We start from the raw sequence: 23482 nt of genomic DNA on the forward strand, positions 1-23482 counted from the left end.
TCTCCCAACATTAAAAAGTTACTTCTTGGAGTTCCCATAGTGGCACAGCAGAAACGAATCTGACTAGGACCGATGAGGTTGCGGGTTCGATCCCTGACCTTGCTCAGTGGGTTAAGGATCCGGCGTTGCCATGAGCTGTGGTGTAGGTTGCAGACGTGGCTCGGATCTGGCATGGCTGTGGCTCTGGCGTAGGCTATCAGCTACAGCTCCGATTAGACCCCTAGCCTGGGAACCTCCATATGCCCAAGAAATGGCAAAAAGACCAAAAAAAATAAAAATAAAAATAAATAAAAATTGAATTCACAGAACACAGGTGGGTGTGTATTAACTATGACCTAGGGGCTAGGGCCTGGGAGCCTCCATAGCCACAGGCGAGGCCCTAAAAAGACAAAAGACAAAAAAAAAAAAAAGAAAATTAGTTACTTCTTGGAGTTCCTGTTGTGGCTCCACAGGTTAAGGACCAGACATTGTCTCTCTGAGGAAGCCAGGTCCATGCCTGGCTCAGTGGGCTAAGGATCCGGTGTTGCCACAAGCTGAAGTGTAGGTTGCAGATGGTGGCTCAGATTCAGCATTTCCGTGGCTGTGGCATAGGCTTAGCTGCAGCTCTGATTCTACCCCTAGCCTGGAAACTTCCAAATACCACAGGTATGGCCCTAAAAAGAAAAAAATAAGTTACTTCTTGGGCAACAATTTTTCTCCATCTGCTATCCTGATAATGCTTTTTCTGTCCTTGTCTTTTGTAAATTTCTCAGTAGAATCTAAGTTTGGATTCTTCTTTCTTTTTTTGATGATACTACTCTAATCTCTCTTTTCAGTCTTCATCTCCGTATTAAAAGAATTTTTGACAATTCTAATCTGTTTCCTCAGTCATTCTACAACATTACACAGCTATTTCCCAATAAAACTTTTGACATCAGAAATGACCTTAATCAATTTTTTAATTTCAGTTCTACTAGATTGTAAGCCCCACAAGAATAAAACCATATATATCTGTCTTTGCTGTATTTCTAATGCCTTGAACAATGCTCAGCATATCATAGGCACACATTGGTTAAATAAATTGATATATTAAATCATATAAAATATAAACAGGAGTTTTCACCATGGCACAATTGGTTAAGAATCCAACTGTAGCGGCTTTGGTGGAGGTACAAGGTTCAATCCCCAGCCTAGTGCAGTGGGTTAAAGGATCCAGTGTTGCCACAGCTGTGGTGTAAGTTGCAGCTGCTGCTTGGATTCAATCTCTGGCCTGGGAACTCCGTTCAATATGCCATGGGTACAGGCATTAAAGAAATAAAATAAAATAAAATAAAATAAAATAAAATAAAATAAAATAAAATAAAATAAAATAAAATAAAATAAAATAAAATGCAATACAATACAAAAAAACAAAACAATGCCTGACACAAAGTAGATGTTTAAGGAATGATCTTTTTTTTTTTTTTAAATCTTTCTAGTTTATGAGCATCTGAAAATTATTTATGGTTTCTTTAGCTAAATGATCCTCTGAGTTGTATGACTAGATTCCCAAACATAACTACAAAATAACCATGGACCAACATTCTTCCCACGCTAGAGTGTTATCCTATTATGCTTTCTTTTCCCAGTCAGTCAGAAAATGCTGTTCTGTTTGGGTCACCAACACTTTCAACAGGGAATTCTCTCAGCAGCACAATTGGCTCTTCCTTTATTCTAGCCTTTCTCTCCCAGAAATGCTGTGCCTGGAAACACAGCTCCTTTACCCGAGGGGAGCCTGCTGCTCCCTTAGATCCACTCTGTCAGATGTTTTCCTGCACTAATGATGTTTGTTTCAAAGGACCCAATGTTTCCTCCACCAGCCTCATTTCTTTTAGTGATGTCCATTCTCTCACATAAGTTCACACTTCTTAAAACTGTAGTAATGGCCATGCTCTAAATTCTTTTCTACACAATTCCAAAGAACCATGCAAATTTAAGAGCATGACCAGGAATGGGCTCAAAGGAACATTCTGTGTCAAGTAAAAGAATTCTCAAACCATTCTGTAGAAATTAGATCTGTCCACCAGAGAATACTGAAAGGTGATGTGCATAGATCCTCCACACCACAGGCTCGCATGTGAAAAGACTCCCAGCTTTTTACCAAAAGTAGGGTCCAGCCTGCTGCCACACAAAAGGTAGGACTCTAGAGGCTAGGTTGGTGGAAAGGAAACTTCTTTATTCCGGAGTCCAGCATTTGGGGAAGGGGGCAAACTCACTTCCAAAAGGCAACTCCCCATTAACAATCAGTGGGTAACAGATTTAAAGGCGAGTTTCAGGGGTGAAGTTGGTCATGTGGTGGTCTAATCAGTATCATTTTGATTGTTTTAAATGCAATTAACCTTCAGTTCCAGGGTTAGTTTTTTCCCATGTCTTTGAGGCCAGTTTTCAGAATTGTAGCAGGCTATGTAGTAGCTACAGCCCAGGCATCATGTAGTCAAAGTCTCCCACCTGCTGGGGCTCAATATCTGCAATACAGCTCAAATAATATAGCTTAGAATGTTATCTATAGCTCTTGAGGAGGAAATAAATGTCCTTGACTTTGTTTAATAACTCTTATTGTTTGGTCTAGTTTGACAATTTTCCTTTGTTTCTGCATTTTCTCACTTCTCTGATTAAACTTATTCTCTGGCTAGAAGTTTTTCTATAGATAAAAGGCAGGTGCAGGACATGGGGTGAAGGACCACAGTGTCCTGCTCCCTTTCAAGCTCTAACCCCCCCGCCCAAATAGTGTCACAGTGGCACCCTAACAATACATTAAAAACAGTCACTATAGTAACAAACTTTATTATTTTTATGAGAAAGAAGTAAAACTGTTTTAAGAGATAAAATTGACCATTTGTTTGAATTAACTGATCAACTAAGAAAGAACTGACCATCCAACGACCTGAAATGTACACTTACATAAAATACTATAATTTTCAAATCACTGTTACATACATTATTTCAGCTAATTTATAGTGTGATGATAAAGTTAGAACTACCAAAAGCTATTATCACTAGAAATGACCTAAGTTGTCATCTCCTCAAATTTTTTATTCCTATAATAATAATGGTGATAATGACACCACATTACTGATTTGAGTTATCTTATCCCTTTGTAGGAAAATTAATATATTTTTTAAATTAACTTTAAAATTGACTTTGACTAGCCAGTGTTCTTCGTCTCAGTAATATTGCAATCCATGTCAATCATTCTAGATACATGATATTCTATCCTATTTGGGAGCAGATTTTTAAATTATATTCTCAGAATATTGTTTAAATTAAATATGGCATTAAATTAAAATATGAAGATGCAGTAACATATTGGCAGTTGTCATCCATGTTTTATCTTCTGTTTGAAGTAATGGCAAAAGCACAGTACTTGTACTATATTCTGCAAACTCAGATACAAAGCTTGACATGTGCTAAAACATCGCATCTAACAATGTCAGTTACTAGGACCTTCTTTGGAAGTCTATTCCTTATTATTTCAGTTTGTTCCAGATGGTATTTTGGAAACTTCATAAGGCAATCAAAACCAAGAGATCTCTATTGATTCTTTTTTTCCCCTGGTAAAGTCTTACACAGTTTTACAGAAACTGTTCAGAAGAATACAAAAGTTAGAAACTTATGAGAAGTTTTGTTATTTAAAAAAAAAATGCCAATTGCCTATTTATAAAAGAGAAAAACTTTAGTTGGAAACTAGGACCAGGGTTATCGTGGAATCATCCAGTAATACTGAAACGCTATGGCAAATTATCATTGACAATATAGCTGCCACGTTCTTACTATGAATCTTTATATACCCAACAGACATTTGCTGGGAACTCTTAGAGGGAGAACAAGGTTGGAATCTGTGTTTTTAATTGTTTCCATGATTTTTGGGGGGGAGAGGGCAGGTGGGCTAGGGTATGTTTCATATTTTAAGTGACTTCCAGGAAATTATTTCATTGACTCATAAATGTTAAGGTTGCAGGGGTCTGGAAGAAAGCATCTGCTCCACTTCATCTCACCCAAGTAATTAATTATAACACCACTTTATGGATGAAGAAGTTGAGATTCTTTCTGAGAGCTCAAGTGCTTTGAAAGAAATTACATAGTTCATCCAACTAGAAACAGGCACTTCTGTTGCAGCACTTAGTGCACTGTCATAATTTTCTGTTTAGTTCTTATTTACTAGTTCCACTCAAAATACTCTAAGCACAAAAAGAGTATACATAAAGAGATCACATATACCGATTTTGAATCACCGGCTCCTAATTATCTGCTTGGCACATAGGAGAAGTTTGACAAATGTTATCAAAAAAATTAATAAACAGTAGAATGATAGTTCCAATACTTACCATGAAATAATTCTCATGTGTGGGCAGAAAAAGTCATTTATTTTAGTTAGAAATTATGAGCAACACACCCTATTTGCACTTAGCAGTATCATAAAATCAGATAATTTTTAGAACCGAAGACCGTACCATGTCCTCAAAAAAGAAATATAAAATTAAATTTGATTTTTTAAATTCTTCAAACTATAAAATGCAGTATGAAAATTGAAACAAAAAAATAGGCATCAATTCTTATTTCATCATATTCAATGCAGCCTAGACGAGGCTTTATTCTTGGGCTTGCATATACCCTTGACGAACTGAATCTAAAAATGAACGCACAAACAACAAAAAACCCACAACATTTTATAACCTCTTCAGGAAGGAAACGTTATTTCCCTTTCTCTCACCAGAGGAGTTTCTTTCTAAGCCTGAGTACTCAATATAATTCACATTGAAAATTAACTTCAAAAGTTTCTTGCTTTCCCATCATCATCATTATTAAAAGCCTCCAGGTGCTCCGTCTTCAACCTCTTTCAGGCAGGAAATTGTTCAGGTCTTTCTGACAGATTTAGAAACAGAGAACCAATAAATCCTTCTGTAACCTCAAAGTCCTATCTGTCAGTTGCAGACTGACAGGCCTTTGTTTAGTTTTGTTTTGTTTTGCTCTCCTTTATCCTCAGGGCACTAATGGCTGCTAATAATTAGGGCATAAAGATAATCAAAGAAGAGACACAAACAACAAGATATATTAGAGCATACTTCAGATGGCCCTAAGCATCATTTTTCTCATCTCCTATGAACATGCATGGGTTTACATAATATTTTTTCTTTCAAATACAACTGTCAGAAAATATCAGACCAAATTGATACTATTTTGTAGTCAGGTGGTCACTAATTCTGCCAAAGAAGAATGGAAGCAACGTTTTGAAAGAGTAACTTTCTTGCAGAAATTACCTCTTCTTTAAACATGCACTTATTTACCAGAGCCCTATTATTATATAAAGTATCTCTTATGTTTTGAATAATCATTTATCAAATCAACTTTGCGGTGATTTTATCTTTCAGTCAACTGGAAACTCATTTGCATTCACACACTCATTGTTCTGTCAGGTACATTCATTCTAAAATCAGAAAAAAATGGAGGGAGAAGGGAGAGAAAGAGAGGGATGTCACTTTCTGAACCATTTCATTCTGATGCACAGGTTATTAGGTTACTTGTAGGTCTCATTCTCTGCTGTATAATCCACAAAATGATCTTCCTATATTATTCTACTCTTATATTTCAAAAAGTTCCATCTTCTAATTCTCTGAAACTTCTGGGGGGTGGAACTTAAGTAGGTTTTAGTGTTGAAGACAGTACATAAAGTTTGCATAAATATCTCTACAATTGGGGAAAATTGCTCAGCAATTTAGCTGTCTTCTCAAAAAATCTGAGGGAAAACATTGAAAAATAATAATAGAGCCCTGATATTTGATTTTTACATTGGTTGGCAATTTTTCCCCCTTTGATTTGAATAAATAAGCAAGCATTCTGTCTCATCTCATCTCTATGGTTCTACTCAGTCACTATGGATTTTAACACAGTAGATGATCTGAGGGTACATTCCTAAGAACAAAGGCAAAATAGACCTTAAAGAGATTTATCTTTTCCACTAAAGACTGTTTTAATAGCCTCAATAGAATAAGGCCATTTTTTATTTGTCTTTTTTGTATATTTCTCATTTGAGGCTAATCTAGAGCAAATCAACTAAACGAGGAGAAAAACTTTGGATTTCTTGGGTTCTGCTATGAAGCATCTTTTCTGGAAGGGCCATAATAGCTCAAACAATCTGTCAGTCCCAATGTCCATCTCTGTGCAAAACAGCTTAATGTTTGTCCTTGATAGAACTAATCATGAATTGTAACAAGAATCATATATCTGGCTATTCCAGGGGTCAAATTCTGATGTCAACGTGGATAAAGTAATAGTGGCCTATGATGAATCCTACCAAGTGCAAACATTCTGCCTATGAAAGTTACTCTACACTATATAGTGACTAGTAACTAAATCATATATTTTCTCTCAGGGTGTTTGATGATGAGCTCTAGGAGAGACAAAGACAATAATTGGCTCAGAAACCAAAAGACATTGGGTATGAATACTGTCAGTTTGGATGCTCTCTGAGTGCAGCTAATAACATACTCTGTATTAAACTGCATTGAGGAGTTCCCACTGTGGCACAATGGGATTGGCAGCATCTTGGGAGCACTGGGACACAAGTTTGATCCCCCTGCACAGTGGGTTAAGGATCCAGTGTTGCTGTAGCTGCAGTGTAGGTCACAACTGTGGCTTGGATATGATCCCTGGCCCAGGAACTCCATATGCTGAAAAGCAGCTAAAAAAGGGAAAAAAAAAAAACTGCATTGAATAATAAGGAAATTAAATTTTATCAGATAAGTAATTCAAAACTAGGTATGGTCTATGTGAGACTTTTCAAGGCTCCAGCTCCATTTCCTATTGAGCCATGTTCTATTAGGAGATTTTTGAAGGACATTATTATTATATTTGTGTTCTTAGTATGACATGCCATCATGATGGTCTGTGAAAGATGGCCTGAAGGAAGAAAAGAAGTAATGTGAAGAGGTTATTTCCATTTTTTCAGGTCAGAGATAATAGAGAAATGAGGTAATGCAATGATATTAGAGACAAAAAACAAGTAAGAATTGTGATAGGTTGAGGAGATAAAATTGGGCAGCATTTGGCAATTGCTAAAAATGAGGGGAAAAAATCCAAGAAAATTCCTGTTTACCATCGTGACCACTGCTTTTTAGTGGTGTGCTGAAAGTAGTAGAAAATACAGGAGAAGGATATATGGGCCCAGGATGGAGGAAGAAGTGATTAGTATCAGAAAGTTGTCTTTGGGGTTTATTTTTAAAACATACATGGTGTCTCTCACATCCATGTATATTTTTAAAATAAATCTATAATGTGTTCATTAAAAATAAAATATGCGAATTTTTTTCATATTTCAAATCATATAATAGTATCATATTTTATGTATCATACTAAGCTTTATTAGTAAAAAATATATGACTTACTTTACCATAAATTTAAACACAGGGATTATTCAGGCATGTTTAACAAAATATGTAAAATATAGACACACTCAAAATGAAAGAGCTAGATCACATTCATAAATTAGAAAACTCAATATTGCTAAAGGGCAATTCTTTCCAACTTGAGGTACAGATTCAACACAGTCCTCTTCGAAATTGCAGCATAATTTGCTTCAAATAAAAATTGCCAAACTGAACTTAAAATATGCTTCAAAATGCTAATAATCTGGAGTAGCCAAAACAATTTTTTAAAAGAAAGAAAAATGATAGAGACATTATCATATTTCCATACTTACTATCTATCTACAGATGTTAGTCAAGACTCTAGTAGTAGAAAGTAAGATACACAAAGGAAGTAATTGCATAGAGTCCAAGAACAGATCGTGATTCTAACAATAAAAACTCAAATTAGAAAACTTCTATAAGAAAGTCTTTACAATCTTAGTGTACAACAATATATCTTAAGAAATGGCACAAATAATAAAAGAAATAATAAAATGGACTTTCTCAAAATTAAAACTGTCTTTCTTTTAAAAGACACTTTTAAGGAAATGGAAGGCAAGACACAAAATGGGAAAAATATTTTTAATATATTTATCTTAAAAAGGACTTGGAGTTCCCATTGTGGCACAGTGGAAACGAATCCAACTAGGAACCATGAGATTGCAGGTTCTGTCCCTTGCCTCACTCAGTGGGTTGCCGAGAACTGTGGTGTAGTTTGCAGATGCGGCTCAGATCTGGTGTTGCTGTGGCTGTAGTGCAGGCTAGCAGCTGCAGCGCCCATTCAACCTCTAGCCTGGGAAGCTCCATATGCCGTGACTGTAGCCCTTAAAAAAAGAAAAAAAAAAAAAAGGAGTTCCCATCATGGTTCAGTGATTAATAAATCTGACTAGCATCCATGAGGACGCAGGTTAGGTCCCTGGCCTTTCCCAGTGGGTTAAGGATCCAGTGTTGCTGTGAGCTGTGGTGTAGGTAGAGACATGGCTCAGATCCTGTGTTGCTGTGGTGTAGGTCAGTAGGCCAGCAGCTACAGCTCCAATTTGACCCATAGCCTGGGAACTTATGTATGCTGCAGGTGCAGCCCTAAAAAGCAAAAAAAAAAAAAAAAAGAACTTGCATTGAGAATATATGAATAATTCATAACATAATAATTAGAAGTCAAATAACAACAAAAATGGGCATATGTTAACATTTCATATGATAAATTATACAAATGGTCAAGAAGCTCATAAAAAGATATTCAACATCATTAATCATTAGGAAAATGAAATTAAGATTACAATGAAGTTTCAAACTTGTTAGAATAGTTAAAATTGGAGTGATTTGACATTTAAGCAAAAAGACTGACAATATCAAGAACTGGCAAAAATGTGAAAATACTAGAATTGGTATAAATTTCTGTGGAAAGAAAAATGGCACAACCACCTTAGATAACTCTTTGGGATTTTCTAAGTCCAACATACCCTTACTATACTGTATAAAAAATCTATTCATTGGTATTCACAACAACTTTATTCCCGATAGCCAAACATTTAAAACAACCCAATACCCATGAACAGCTGAGTTGATAAATGAAATGTGGTATATCCATCCATATGGAATGCTATTTAGCAACCAAAAAGAAAGAACTACTAAATTATACAACATTATGAACTAATTTAAAAGCCATTTTGCTGAAAAAAGCCAGACATAAGAGTACATGCTATATTATTCCAGAAACGTTAAATTCAAGGCAATTAAAATTAATATATAGCAATAGGAATTAGATAAACATTTGTCTGGGGAAGGGGTTGTAAGGAACCATAGTCTGTAAAGTTACAAAAAGAATGCCAGGAATGACGAAAATTCTCTGTACCTTGATTTTACCCTTTAAATGGGTGTTGTTTATTTTGTGTAAGTTAGAAAATGTAATGCCACTAAAAATTTAAATGAAAAATAAATAGGTGTCTATGTATACACTTTAAGTCGGCCACCAAAAAATATTTTAAAATAATAGACCTTTCAAAATTGGACTTAAGAAAAGAAGAAGTAGGGTCTAGAGTAAGTGAGAAAAATTTCATCTTTCATTACAAATGTGAAAATTAACATAAAAATATGTGCATTTTTTAAAGTTTTGGAAGAAAATACTTAGATCTTAAAGACAAATATATTTTACTTTGAAGAGCAAGATTTGAGTAATGTTTAATGGAGCAGTAAATGATTCTTATGTTATTACTTGTTTGGTTTTAATAGAATCTTTGTTACCATTTAAATTTTTTTTCTCCACTCAAATCTATTGTATGATTTTTTTTAAAAGACTTTCCTTGTTAGTGACTTCACACCTAGTACATACCTTTTCTTGCTTTCTTTCTTGAGAGACAATAAGCTCTGGACACTTACCCGTACTGCTTTTGTCTTATTTTTACTAAGGAGTTATTAATCCTGGCTCTTCAGAGAACTCAACAACCCCCAAATAACCTCTATCATTTTTCCCAAGGGGGCTTATAGGATATTTTTATGCAAATAGGATTCCATGTAACCTGTGTTTATTCATAAGAACTATATCCCTTTCTTCTCCTAAATTATGAAATGAGAGCCACATTCAATAAAGGAAACCATGGAAATTTCCAGGTGCCAAAGAAAAACCAGGGGGTTGCAGGTCTGAGGCAAAAGCTATAGTTTAGTCTACACATGTCAAATGACTTTTAGATCATATCTAATCATAGGATGCTGAAATTGGAAAGAAATATATTCTTTCCAATCTGATTAAACTGTGTCTCCATGGTCCTGCATATACTTAGATTTTTGGTTATTAAATATCAGCAAGTATTAAAAATTTGCTTTGAGGCCTCAATGTATATTCTTGCCTAATTTCACAGTGAGACACAAGTTTCAAATGTTCAGAAAAGGATAAGTTTAAGTCTTCTATGAAGCTGCGGAAATAATTATTTTTATATAACATTTTTGACATGTGTGAACCTCTGAGATTGTTCCAAAATCCTTAATAATATTGTTACACTTGCCAAAATGCAAATAATCATTCTGTCTGGAACTAAAAGTAGGGGGAAAAAAATCTTAGAATGTTAGGCTATAGTAAAAATTAACTCAAAAAATGTTGAGTTTAACACAAGATTTTAAACAATTTATCCATTGAAAAAATATTTCTGGACTCATCCCTATATTCTAATAGAAGCAAAATAGATAAACTGGACATACTGTAAATCCATATTAGAAATAATAACTTCTATATACAGGTAGTAATATATATGTATAAACTTCAACTGAATGATTAATTATGTTTAAGAATGAACAAAGAGACATTTAGTATTCAAATCTGGTTATTGATATTCTTTAAAATGATGTTAATTAAGCTGCAGAGGAAGACCACTGTGTCTTTGTTCTGAGTCTATGGTAGTTCCTAAGAAGAGTAGTATCAACTAGTATTTAGATTTTCTTCTCAGAAAGATGACAGATTTTGGCAATATTCATATCCACTTAATTAAAAATTGTGTTTAAGTATTCTTCTTTTAAATCTTTGACCTCCAATTCCTAGCCAAGAACCTAGCACAAATGTCTAATAACACAATAACTACCTAATGAATTATTAAGTGAATAGTGGGAAACAAATGCCTTTAATTTTTTAATTGGAAGTTCCTCACACCTAAATTATTCTCTAAAATAATTTAAGCATCAGCAGTAGTTATATTAGCTTTCACAGAACTTAGAACAACATGAAATAAAAGGAATTTTAAAAAAAATCCTAGGACGTTCCTGCAGTGGCTCAGTGGCTAATGAACCCCATCAGTAACCATGAGGTTGTGTGTTCAATCCCTGGCCTTGCTCAGTGAGTTAAGGACCCAGTGTTGCCATGAGCTGTGGTGTAGTTCGCAGATGTGGCTTGGATCTCATGTTGCTGTGGCTGGGGGCATAGGCCAGCAGCTATAGCTCCAATCCAATCCCTAACCTGGGAACCTCCATATGCCACAGGTGTGGACCTAAAAAAAGACAAAAGACAAAAAAAAAATCCTACCTACCTGAAAAAGTCAATGGAGCATAAATTTCCATTGTCAAAATCCAAGGATGCTAAATTAACCTATTAATGTACACAAATTACTTTTGCACCCTACCTGTGAGATAAATACAGTAATAATATTGATAATGTTTGGGGGAAATTTTCCTCTACCCTTCTTTTTTTTCTTAAGATATATATTTTTTAATTAAAATATAGTTGATTTATAGTGCTGTGCAAATTTCTACTGTACAGCACAGTGACCCAGTCAGGCTGGTTTAATAATTAAATTGACACAACACAAATTAACAGAAGAAAAATCATATTCAGTTTCATGTATACATAGACATAGACATAAAGAAATGACTAAAACGGGCAGCTTTCATACTTGTTTAGATATAGAAACAATACATCTGTGAGAAATTGACAAGACAAAGAAACTTAGGCTTGCATATTTAATTGATGAAGAGTCTAAACAGATTTGGGGCTTAGGGTAGTAAGTTGGTAAAGAAGGCGCCAGGTTTGCTTAAACAGCCTTATGTGCCCTGAATTTCCTGTCTCTGGTGATAAGGATGCCTTTCTTGTACCTTGCACACAGGAGATTTATTTCCTGCTTTCAGAAGAGAGTCAGAGTATTCTTGCACTGACTTGTTTCTTAAGTAACTTTAATTCAAAGTAATCATTATACCACTGTGGCGTATTTTGGGCTGGCCTGCCCTGAACCTCAACAGTAACAAAAAAGTACTGTTAAGCAATCATATGCTATAATTTGTCCACAATCCCAAATATCCAGATAATTTGAATGCAAGTAGATGATTATTTTACTTTGCTTTTGCAATGGTAGGCTTTTCATAAATACCCACTGAAAGAGATTTAATTTAGTGGGGGTTAAGAAAGGGGAAATTGTTAAATCTTAACTTTATGAATTGCTAATCCTTTCTATGGAAGAATCAGCACAATTTTTATCAGGAGTTTTAAAAGAATTAAATCATAAGGGGCAAGGTTTTCATTATCTCCTTTTCAATATCCAAAATGAAGAAATGATTTATAAATTTTACCGCAGAAACTTTAACTACATTAAAGAAAAATCTTTCTGAAAGGTGAATCAGTTGACTGATAAGAACTTGAGCTTTTCCATAAGAAATATACTTTAAATTAGGGCTAAGATTTATCTACAGTATAGCTTTTATACAGAAATGCAAATTTTTAGATTACTTAAATCTTGAATTAATATGGGTATAAGAATATTTTTCTCTCTGGGGATATTTAAATATGTCAACTTTATATAAATGTCCATTTTGCATTTATTTTCCATAGTAGAATGGAGAAATATAGCATCTTACAAATCAACAAATCTTCAAAACAATCACTATTGGATAGAAATCTGGCATAATATTAATAAAGAAAGATGTCTGCATTTTAGGTAAAATGACATGGGCTGTGGTTAAATGTCACCTTTATTTTTGTAAGCAAGAGTCTAAAAATGGGGAATAGAGATGTTCATAAATTCATTTGCTAAAATATACAAATATAATTGAAAAAATATATTCAGATACACTCCACAAAAACCTTCTATATTTTAATCATACTTGGATAATGTGAAATTTGTTGCAGAGTTTATGAAGTGAGATTGTGATTTAATTTGAAAGCATGTAGTGAGAGGCTTGTATGAGATGGTCATTGATTCAAGTCTAAAGAATCATAATCAAAGCTACTCCTCTGCAAGTTGGCCCACGTGTATAACATATGCAAAATTCATTCTGTCCCAGGCATTTTACCTAAAGACTTGAATGGTTTTTGAGTTCCTCCTTCAGCTCTATGAGCTATGAAATTTTTTTGCTAATACTCTTTTTGCTTAAGTTATCTTAAATTTTGTTTGTTTCTGATTGCTATCAAATAACCACGTATGCATATCAAATCAGTAGCAAAGGTTGACAACAACACATGGGCAACATAACCTTGGAAAAGTGGGGTATTTGGAAATGGTTATTGGCTTGAAATGAACCAAAAGACTGAAATTTTGGTCTCTTTTTTCACCTGAAGCTATGTAAGAAATATTAAGGTCCTGGTGTCAGTTTTTTAATTAGAATCCTTCACTTGCTATTATTAGAGAAAAATTATCTTTTTTTAAACTGTAATTAATTGGGAGGAAATTGTATAATTCATAGAATTAAAGGGGCTGGGAGTTGACCAGCTAAACTGAAGAAAGGATAGGCACTCGTATGCTGTCTTCATTAAGTAATCATCCTTTTTGACATGTACCTCTTGGCTTGATATTAGGGGAGACTAAATATTTGAATGTAAGATGGAGGACAGGAAAAAATTTTCTTCATCCTTTCTGAGGTCCCTGGTTGTGTCTGAAAGTTAAACCGACAAAGAGAAATTAACAGGAGAAAATATTTCAAATTTTATTGAATTTTCACATGTACCTGGGAGCCTTCAAAAGAGAACGAAGACCAGAAGTGACCAGAGGAGAAAGCCTTTAAATCTTTTGGTCAAAGAAACACCAAATTTGTAAAGAACTGACAGAATAAAGATTTATGCTAGAGGTAGTAAATGCTAAAGAAGTAACCAGGAAGACAAAGATCAGTGTAACAAAAATTTGCACAGATTTTTTGGCCCCAATTCCCTGTCTCTGGTGAAAAGAAGTCTTCTTATCTCTTGGTACAGGGAGGGGACATTTTATTACCTTTTAAGAAAAGTAGGTGTGAGAATTGGGTATCAGAGTGATCTTCCTACTTCTGCTGCTTTTCAAAAATTCCTTTAGCATAAACTATTTATTTATTTATTTATTGTCTTTTCAGGGCTGCACCCACAGCATATGGAAGTTTCCAGGCTAGGGGTCAAATCAGAGCTGTAGCCACCAGCCTACACCATAGCCACAGCAATGCGGGATCCAGGCTGTGTCTGTGACCTACACCACAGCTCACCGCAATGTCAAATCCTTAACCCAATGAGCGAGGCCAGGGATCAAACCTGCATCCTCATGGATGCTAGTCAGTTTCCTTAACCACTAATCCACAACAGGAACTCCCTTAAACCATTTAACATGCCATATTTGGGGAACTGAACTACATCAAGGACATAGGAAAATGCTCATCATAAGTTATAGTACCACAATAGTAAATGGGTTAGACCCAAACAGCCTTAAAAGAAAAAATATGAATAAGAAAGTTGTTCATTCCAAATGTGTGCTACTATTTTCATATTTGCCACCCATCCCAGAGCCCAAAACTATGGTCTCTTAAAGAATTTCTCATGACTATCTAATTCTGAGCAAAAAACCTCTGGCCTCACCTACAAAAGGACCAATAAGCTGTGCCAACTCTGGTTGGAATTAAACTGCTTAGATCTTACAATTTCACCAACAAATGGACTTTTAGGACTAAGGAAAGTGATATTTTTCCCGTGGACATAAATATGTGTTCATTTGTTTTCTGCTTTGCTTTAAAGGTGAGATGACCATGCTCAATTAGATGTTAAGAATCTCTGAAGGACCAAGATTAGAGGATTAGTGACAAGGAGATTTAGGAATGCAAAATGGGACCTGTTGTTATAGATCTGGATCTTGAAAATCTGTTTGTTGTTATAACTCATCAAATTCTTTTCTCCTCTACCCCATTTTCATTAAAGAAGTTCCTAGTAATCACGTGCCCAGGCCAACCCTCTCTGCTTATGGTCATCCTCTTCACTCAACCAGATGACCAACTGATTGTTTAATGGTCACTTCATAAAGCATTGGTGCAAAGAAAGCAATGCACAGTCTTAAAATCATGCATTTTCTTTCAATACTGACCTGGTTACTCTAATTGCCAAGCTTTTGATTTTCTAGGAATAGAAACCAATTTTAAGTCCCTTATATGTCAAAAATGTTCAGAAAATCTGGTGTTGCGTTGATTACTTGAAGGAGGCAGGAACTCTGAATTTGAATTTGTTTATGTACTGAGTTTAATATGGTATTCCTTGAAAATCATGTCTACCCAGGACCTCAGAATGTGACATCTTTTAAGGTTGCATGTATTTAATAACTAGTTGAAACGAGGTTATCCTGTATGAGGATGGACCTAAATTCAAGATAACTGGTATCTTCATAAGGAAAGAGAAATTTGAAAACATAAACTGTAATATTGATAATAAGAAATATATACTTGATATTCCTCCACTGTTCCTGACGTGCACCTTCTACAACCTTAAATTTACTGTATAAAAACCATAGAGGCATTTTTGTTCTTATTCTTAGTTTTCCCTCCCAGTTCCAGGGAATAGCTCCAGAGTAATAAAGGTGAGAGTCTTTTGTTATTCATATAACAAGCCCCTTTCCAAAATACCTGTGTTTATTTTAGTGTGGTGACTTTTAGAAAGCCCCAAAGATGAGGGCTGGTTGCCATGGAAACCAATCAGGTGGTTGATTGGAACTTTCACCAGGATAGGAGCTGGAGATTGACTTAATCACTAATGACCCTTGATTTAATCAACCATGCCCAAGGTAATGACTGAAGCCTCCCTAAAAATACTTAAAGGACAGAGTCTAGGGAGCCTCTGGGTGACAACCTGAACTTGCAACTGGCATCTGAAATGAGTGTGAGGACACAGTCTGCAGGATTGAGCCCTTAACATGTAGGATCTGATGTTATCTCCACAGTGTCAGAATTCAGTTACTTTTAGGGCACCCACTTGTGTTTTGAGACTCTGAGAATTGCATGGTTTGGAACTCTCCCCTCACAAACGCATACACTTTTGGTGGCCAGTAGTGCTGTGAGTGTAGTATTGCAAGTCTAGAGGAGACACACAGAAGAGTGCTTTTTCTTTATATAAACACAAACACACAGAGAGTACATCAAGTATCAGCAAAGGCAGAGATTGAGTGATGTATCTATAGCCAAGGAACACCAAGGATTGCTGGTACCAATCAAAAACTAAGAAAAAAAGCATGAAACAAACTCTTCCGTAGAAACTTCAGCAACAGCATGGCCATGACAACATGCATTGATTTCAGACTCCTAGCCTCTGCAACCATGACGAGAACAAATTTTCGTTGTCTCCCAGTTTGTGGTACTGTGTTTCTTTGTGGCAGCCCAAAGAAACATGCAGTTTCCTTTACATGTAAGATTTGTGCTACCATTTCCACGTATGGATCAACTAAATCATAACAAAGTTTTCTCTGAGCAAAACATTCACTTCATATAGAAAGAACCACAAAATTCATTTGGTTCTCAGAAGATGTATTGTGGTGGCTGGAGTGTCTCTTAATGGGGAAGGACTGAATGCACTTTTATTTGTGGCAGATGAGCATGATAAGGTTCAAGAAATTTGAGGCATGTTCTCTTTATGAAAGTTATAGAAATAAGCACAAAATAAGGGTCTTCATTGTTCATTATATAATACTGTATATAAAAGGAGAAGCGAATTGGTTTATTTGCTTTCCAGTGACCGTTTGATGATTTAGGATTTTAAACTATTGCATTTTCTGACAAAAATTAGATTCCTATGTTCTCTAAGGTACGCCATTGGAATTGTAAAGTTTTGATGTAGGATGAATATTTAGCAGGAAAAATGAGTGATGAAACAAATGACAAAGAAACGTATAAAACCATAAGAAAGTAAATTTTTGAAAAGTAAAAACTAACCTCAGGGAAGTTGCTGGAAAAAACAATAGTCAGAACAAAATAGAAGCTGTATTTTACACAACACAATATAGGCACTTAATAAATATGAATATGTTTTCATATGATTACTTTTCACTTGATATCATTAATATTATTAATTTATGAATCACTGCAATCTTAGAAAATAGATGGTAATTGTAATACTTAATTAAACTAGGCAAAGTGCTACCAGAGTAAATGAGTAAGTAAAACTTCCAAGTTCATTTTATAAAAAACTTCAGCAGTTTTACTTTATTACAATATATAGCAGTATGTTCTCTTTATAATAGATACATTTTCTGATGCTTTCCTACACTAAATATGGCACTAATCTAATAAGTCATATAACCATAACCTAGGTAACAAAAATACATTGTTTGGCACATTATTATGTTATTTATTCTAGATTTTACAGAAATTAAAGCACAGCAAAGATTGATAAAATATTTTAAAAGGAAAAAAACAATTATAATTTAAACTGTATTCAAGGTTTTATACATTTTATTATTAAACTTGCTTTTTTTTTTTAGAAAACACATTTCAAAGAAAACTAGATTACAGGTTTATTTATAATTTAAGATCTCATCCCCCAAAGATACAATTATATTGTAGCAAACTACTTATTGTAAAAATACTTCATATCTAATGAGTACTTCCTATGTGCAGGGCACCATTTTAAACTCTGTTCATATATATGTGAGCTCACTTATGCTTACAGTTCAGTGAAAGAATTATTGATATTAGCCTCATTTTGCCAGAGGAAGCTGTGGCAAAGAGAGGTTGAAATAACCTCTCCAAAGTCATAGGCAATTGAAATAGCATTCCTTAATATTAACTGGTTAAAATTATGTAGAAAATGATATTTTTCACAAAACTTATGATCTAACATGGCCTTTTTTCCAAGCACATTCCATGTTTCCATTAGAAAATACTAGGTAGTGTAAGAGAAAAGAGTCCATGAACATCAAGCAATGTTGATTTGCACAAAGATTATCATGTTTCTGTGTGTGTGTGTGAATGTATGTATATGTGTATGTATTTGTGTGTCTATATGTACATCATATATCTGTATGATGCGTGTGTGTGTGTGTGTGTGTGTGTGTGTGTGTATACCGGTACATCTATATTTTCCTTTCCATCTTTATCAAGATATAATTGTCCTACAGTATTGTAAAAATTTAAGGTGTACAGAGTAGTGATTTGACTTAGATACATAATGAAATGATTAACTCAGTAATCTTAATGAGCCTCCATCATCTCATATAGACACAAAAATAAAAGAAAAAGAAAAAATTTTTCTTGTGATGAGAACTCTTAGATTTTACTTTCTCAATAATTTTTATATGTAACATAGGGCAGAGCTAACTATATTAATCATGTTGTACCTTACATGCCTAGTACTTATTTAACTTATAACTGGAAGTTTATGTCTTTTGTGACTATCTATGGAGACTAATTTGTCACCATATAAAAATTTTAGGTTATTAGTTACTACCTTCCTCATGCTTTACATCTCATCTTCATGACGCATTTACTCTGTAACTGGAAGTTTGTACCTTTTAGTCTCCCTCGGCTACTTCTTCCCCTCCCCCACCTCCCCTCTGATAATCACCTTTGTTTTCTGTATCTATGACTCTGCTCCTATTTTTTTATATTTGTTCATTTATTTTGCTTTTTAGATTCCACATATAAGTGAAATCATCCATTATTTGTCTTTCTCTGTCTGACTTATTTCACTTAACATAATATCCTCTAGGTCTATCTGTTTTTTTTGTAAATGGAAAGATTTCATTTTTTTAATTAACTGAGTAATATTCTATCATGTATGTGTATGTGTATTAGTAATATTTCATGTGTAAATACATCTTCTTTACCATTTATCTATCGACGGGCACTTAGGTTGCTTCCATATCTTGGATATTATAAAAATGCTGCAGTGAACATAAGGGTGCTTATATATTTTCATTTAATGTTTTGGTGTTTTTTGGAAAAATATCCAGAAGTGGAATTGCTGGATTGAATGGTAATTCTATTTTTAATTTTGTAAGGAAACTCTATTCCATTTTCCCAATAGTTACACCAATTTACATTCCCACCAACAGTGCATGAGTGTCCCCTGTTCTCCACATCCTTGCCAATACTTGTTATTTGCTGTCTTTTTGATAATAGCCATTTTGATAGATGTGAGGCAATATCTCATTGTAGTTTTGATTTGCCTTTCCTGATGATCAATCTGTTGGCCATTTGTATATCTTCTTTGGAACAATATCTATTCAGGTCACTGTGCATTTTTTTTTTTTTGAATTGGATTGTTTGGGTTGTTTGATGTTGAGGTATGTAAGTTTTTTGTATATTTTGGATACTAACCCCTTATCCAATATATGGTTTACAGCATATCATTTTTTTGATAGTTTCCTTTACTGTGTAAAACCTTTTTAGTTTTATGTAGTCCTATTTGTTTATTTTTGCATTTGTTTCCATTGTCTGAGGAGACATATCAAAAAGATATTAAAGTCAAAAATTACACATCTATATTTATATAGAGATTATAGTATAGATGTAATATATATACAAAAACCTCTACATAAATAATCTATATTTATATAGCCATATATATGTCTGTATGTGCATTTATAGTATGTGTGTATTTATGAAGATTTTAGTCTTTAATAGATAATATATTTGATTTTAGATTCTTCAAAATGAGGATATATACAGTTATTCAGTCAAAATATTGAATTCCCACTACATTCTAAGTACTGGGCTAGGAATCAAGGATGCAAAAAAAAACCAGAAATACAAAACATTTACTAGTTGGAAAAGTCACGTATAATGGGATCCATGATGAAATACATGGTTTAATTTAAACCTATGAAAAGCAATCTTGGGAAGTATTAGAGGGAATGACATTTAAGTTTTGGGGAATAACATTAGTGAAAAAAATGAGTAACTTAGCTGAAGAGAGGGTAAGATGTTCTAGGCAGAAATAGATCATGTGCAAAGATGCTGAGGGAATAGAAAGAATGATAGCATCAGGTAATTATGAAAGTGTGGTATAGCTAGATTAAGAAGAGTGAAAAGATACTGGTAGAAGGCGAGGCCCCCAAAACTTGGCAGTTTCAGAAACTTAGTGATCTGATAAGAATTTTGGATTTTATCCTAAATATAATCTGCTAATACAGAGTTTTAATAAAATGCATGTCGGTATCAATTATTCATTATATGAAGATAAAGAGTAGTTGCCACTTACTTCAGGGTCTGCTTTAATAATAAGGTCATAGTCATTGTACATCCATAGTATAATATGAATCTATCCACTTTTCTCTGGCTATTGCTAGCATGCTAGTCTAAATCATTGTCCATCTTTTCTCAACTGTAATATTTCAGTTACCTGCTAACTGCTCTGTTATTGGCACCTCCCACTCCCAATTCCTAATCGTAAATGACCCAAAGATCATTTCAACACATAAATCAAGTTATATCCCTCCCCTGCCTAAATACCCATTGCTACTAAAGTGCCAGAGCCTCACTGTGACCTTCAAGCCCTTCATGCTTCTGGTCTCTATCTAATGCATTGATCTTGGTTACTCCAACTCTAGAGACGTTGTTCTTACTATTCCTTCTGTTTTCTCTTTAGATGCTCTGTTCTGTATATATTACAAGGACATCCAGGCAAATGGAGGAGCAGATCAGAATTCATTTTCCATCAAATAATATGAGATAGGTAAAATTGTTGCTCTGCATAGTTATGTCATCTGTTAGATTTCTAGAACTCTGCCAAGAAGTACCTAGATAACTCAAAATTCCAAATGTTTCAGACAATTTGAATTGAAAACCCAAAGACTGACACCTGGGTGTCTCAGAAGATAAAACAAAGTTTGGTGTTGGAGATTACATAAAATGTATTATAATTGTCTCAGATTCCTATTTTTTTCTTTTTATATGTAGACATGTTATGCGAGAAACATGGATATTTCTTTTTAAAGGAGAACTAAGAACTTTAATTCTCTAGTGCATGAGGTATTAATACTGAGACATACTTTCCACTGCCCTTGTTAATTATGCTGCTTTACTCTTAGGACTTTAAAAAATGTTCCTGTAAAACAATAGATGGATTGCTAATGTCCTTGAAAGTGTCTCTCTTACATGGATGCTATGATCCGGCTGTGGTTCCTGAGTTGATTACTCAGTCTAAGTAAGTAACATAGTCTGTAAATAGCAAGCTGACACCGTCTGCACAGGCTGTTTTTTGACTGTTCACAAGTTACAGGAAGTCAACTCTGCCCTAATTTCCTATGTGATTCAATAGGGTGGAAGCCAAGGGAATACAAGCTAATGTGACCTTTAAGTACATTCCTATGATATTAAGCTTCAGATGAAAAATTGAGGGAAGAGGTAGACTGCCCTTTCATATTAGAAATATGTGTATTTGCTGATATTAGTAAACAAAGTTTAGCAATTTTGGAGTTAGTCTAAACAATAGGAATCACCTCAAATTTATATATTAGATTGATGGAAATCTTGTAGCGATTAGAATTGTAAAGACTATTCAAAAGTGATTACAACCTAGTCATCTAGACTGGTTTCAAATTTAATCTAATACGCTATGGTCAGAGTCTTTACAAGATTATATCTAATTGTTTTTATTTTTACTTGGTTGCTATATTCTTCTTAATAGTATTTTTAGACGCCCTCACATTATTAGATCTCACCATTACATTCTAAATCTGTAAATTTGGTATGTATATATATTCATTGCAAAGATTATCTAATAGGCATGTGAAAATGTCTAAACCATAGGATGTTGTTTCTAAGGAAATATTGTTAATAATGATGGATCAATTTCCATGGCAATAATATTGTTGCCTTTTCCTGAAAAAAAAAAAAATAAAGAAACCAAAAAATACCCAAACCACTCAAATGCTAGCTGCAGACCTCTCAGAGACAGCTGGAACTTTGAAGTAAGAAACAATGGAATGTCAGTTATGTTTCCAGGTAAACATATCTGAAAAACAGAATGCAAAAGAGACTGCAGGTCTAAGAAAAATTGGGCTATTCTTCCACCCAGATCTAAAGGATAATAACACATTTATCCCAGTTCTAAAATTAATACATGATAGCAACCATACACTATCCCTCTATTGAAAATAATATATATATACACACACACACACACATAAATGACTCCAGCAAATCATTTAATCCAGCAAAAATTTTTAAACAATTTCATCAAAACATCATAATCACACTTGAAAGTCACATGCTTAATGGACTGCCTTTTTCCCATTGTATATTCTTTCCTTCTTTCTCTAAGATTAATTGACCTAGGTATCTGCGTTTATTTCTGGGTTGTCTATTCTGGTCCATTGGTCTGTATTTGTATCAGTACCACACTCTCTTGGTTACTGTAGTTTTGTAATATTGTCTGAAGTCTGGGGGAGTTATGCATTGCAATTTTTTTTTCCCCTCAAGATAGATTGCTTTGGCAATTCTGGGTCTTTTATGGTTCCATATAAATTTTTGGATGATTTGTTCTAGTTCTATGAAAAATGACATGGGTAATTTGATAGGGATTGCATTAAATTTCAAATGGTGCTGTGAAAACTAAACAGCTGCGTGTAAATCAATGAAACTAGAACACACCCTCACACCATGCACAAAAATAAACTCAAAATGGCTTAAAGACTTAAACATAAGACAAGACCCCATAAAATTCTAGAAGAGAACACAGGCAAAACATTCTGTGACATAAACTGCACAAATGTTTTCTTAGGTCAGTCTCCCAAGGCAATAGAAATAAAAACAAAAATAAACCAATGGGACCCAAAAATTCAAAAGTTTTTGTACAGCAAAAAAACCATTAAAAAAATGAAAAACAATCCACAGAATGGGAGAAAATCTTTTCTAATGATGCAGAAGACAAGGGCTTAATCTCCAAAACATACAAATATCTCATACAACTCAACAACAACAAAACAACACTATTGAAAATGGGCAGAAGATGTAAATGGACAGTTCTCCATAGAAGACATACAGATGACTAACAGGCACATGAAAAGTTGTTCAACATCACTAATTTTTAGAGAAATGCAAATCAAAACTACAATGGGGTCCCCCTCAAAATGGACATGATTAACAAGTCAACAAATAACAAATTCTATAAAGGGTATGGAGAAAAGGGTACCCTCCTTCGGTGTTGGTGGGAATGTAAATTGATACAACCACTGTGGGAAACAGTATGGAAGTACCACAGAAAAATAAATATAGAACTACCATATGACTCAGAAATTCCACTCCCGAGCATATATCCAGAAAAACTTTCATTGGAAAAGATACATGCACCCTTATGTTCATTGCAGCACTATTCGCAATAGTCAAGACATGGAAATAACCCAAGTGTTCATCAACATTAGGATACCAATTAAGCACAT

The sequence above is a fragment of the Phacochoerus africanus genome, chromosome 8 (genome assembly GCF_016906955.1).
Source record: "Phacochoerus africanus isolate WHEZ1 chromosome 8, ROS_Pafr_v1, whole genome shotgun sequence".
In the NCBI taxonomy this organism is placed as follows: Eukaryota; Metazoa; Chordata; class Mammalia; order Artiodactyla; family Suidae; genus Phacochoerus; species Phacochoerus africanus.